The sequence below is a fragment of the Pteropus alecto genome, unplaced genomic scaffold (assembly GCF_000325575.1).
Source record: "Pteropus alecto unplaced genomic scaffold, ASM32557v1 scaffold96, whole genome shotgun sequence".
Lineage (NCBI taxonomy): Eukaryota > Metazoa > Chordata > Mammalia > Chiroptera > Pteropodidae > Pteropus > Pteropus alecto.
The window spans coordinates 139,057-141,556 of NW_006438979.1; positions in this window are offsets into that span (position 1 = coordinate 139,057).

Sequence of the window (2,500 nt, forward strand, 5' to 3'; positions counted from 1 at the left end):
GCGGATGATTGCGGCTTGGCCTCTCCCAGGTTCGTGCTTCCAAACGCCTCTTGGATGTGTGCGACCAGCTGCCGGCACCTGAACCCCGACGTGTCTCAACACCAATTAATCATCCTGCCCCCGTCCAACGCCCGCACCATCCGTCATCCTGCAGTGGCCTCATCACTCTCAGTCAAGGTCAAAGCCCGGGGGCTGATTTCGACGAGCCCGTGCGGCACGCGGTCCCCATTGCATTTATCTTTACGAAGCTTAAGCGCCCTGATCCCCGATTTCAGCACGTGCCTGGCCTTGGGTATGTTCTCCATTACATTCCTGGTTTTGTCACCCGGCGCACGTCACACGCACCGCGTAGCGCCCTCCCGAGGGTCCCATTGCGATCGCGGCCTCGTACCTAACGATTGAGCCCACGCGGCCTTGTCTTGGAACCTGCAGATGGCAGGCGGAGCCCACCCCTGGCTTCGTGCGTCCCTGTGCCCTCCCCGCCCAGCTGCCCTCCCTACCTCCTTCTCTCTCACCTGCGTCCTGCTCTTCCTCATCTTCCTCATCCTCACCCTGTCTTTGTCCTCCGTCAAATGACAGGTGGCTGGAGCGTGCACACACGACAGGTGAAGCTAATGCACGCATGGACCTGGCCGAATCCCGCAGAAGACCCTCCTGCTCCGGAATGTCCGTGGGAACGTCTCGTTGACGTCCAGGGGGCCGTTGACAGGACGTGCCAGACCACCGGATGCCGCTGCCTCCTGCTGCCGCCCCCATCGATGGCCAACACAGACCCTTTTAAAAGGAGTTACGTCTTTATTCCCCAGACTCAGCTCATAAAAGAGCGTCATCCGCCCCAGACCTGCGGACACGCTTGTCCTCAGCGCCCGGCCCTGTAGCCCACAGTGTCCGCGGCACATCCCGGGTCCCCGTCCTTCCCCTGGCCACCACGCGGCTCGATGAACCCTTTCGTTCGGGACGAGTTCACGGCTTTCCTTTCCAAGACAGATCTAACTCCCTGTCCGTGTGGGGCACTTGCTGTATTTTTCTTTCTCCCTTGCGAAGATGCCGCCAGATGGACGTTATTACTCTTATTTGTATAAGAGCCCAGTGGTCACCGGGCCACGGGTCACACAGGATTCTCAGCCCCGATGTGGGCGTCTCGAGCACCTAGCTACATTCTTCATTATTCCCACCAGAAGCTCCACAAACCATAACACCTGTCACTTTAAAAATACGTTCCCACCATCACTCCAGGTGACAGCCCCCACCTTCCTGGGCATCCCTTCTCGGAAACGTCGCTCAGCACGTTGTTGCTGTTCAGTAACTGCGTCTGCTCCCACTCCCGTGAGACCGCAGGCCCCGCGCACGTGTCCGGCGATGTCCTAGGGCACAGTCCCATCTGTCATCTCTCCGTCCTTCTCTCTGAGTCAGCATAAAGGCACCCCGATGTCCTCCAGGGTCCCTTGCAGCCCTCTGTCCACCTCATCTCATTTCATCCTCACTAAAAAAATATATTCTTCTTGCGTGGTACTGAATCCGCCCACGAGAACAGACGTGGCTCCCTCATGTGATGAACAGATAGAGGAAAGTGTATAAACGCATGTCCTACATCCGGCTGCTTGCTTATTCGATGTTTTGTCTTTTTTTACTGAATTTTTTATTCTCTCGTGGGCCCAAAGCTTAATGAATTCTGCGACTTCTCAGGGTCTCCATCATATGGAAGACTCTTAATAAATATTTGTGAAATGAATAAAAGAGAGAATGAATTTTTATCCTTTCTTACCACCCAATAACTCCAACTCCTCTGCTCAGCTTAATACAATTTACAATAGAATGTGTTGTCATTTTTCTGGTTAGTTTTTATCTTCTAGATAATAACAGTAGCTGCGTAATTCAGAATCCACTGAAGAGTCTTTTTTTTTTTTTTTTTAATCATTTCTCATTTAAGTTTGTCTAATGAGTTTGAAAATCCCATTTCAGGTTGCAAATGAAAAATTTAATCATCGCGTTTCAGCTTAGAATATCTCAGCAGATGTCCCCAATCCGCTCTGTAAAAATGCAGTCCTTTCGCATTCTGATGCTCCGTGTGACAGAGACGGAGCCTTTTTTTACTATCTTTCCATTCTCCCCTGTTTAGGAAACTAAATAACTACATTGTAAAAACAGCACAGGATACATACTCAATGATACTGTAATAACCACGTGTGGTGCCAGGCGGGGACCATACTAATGAAGGGGGTCACTTTGTAAGTGACATAAATGCCTGACCTCTGTGCCGTCCGCCTCACGTGAATATAATCTTGAATGTCATCTGTACCCGAAAAATTTCTTTAACTAAAATTTTGAAAAGACGCCATTGTGTTTGCCACCTGCACAGGAGCCTATACTGATGGCCTCAAACGGTTTCAGCCTGCTCGTGCAGGCCTTTCATAGCTGGACGCAATTCTCACTTTGCTTATTTTTAACTGCGTCTAAACACGACCCGCACCTTCTGCTTCGACTTGCTCTTCTGATTATC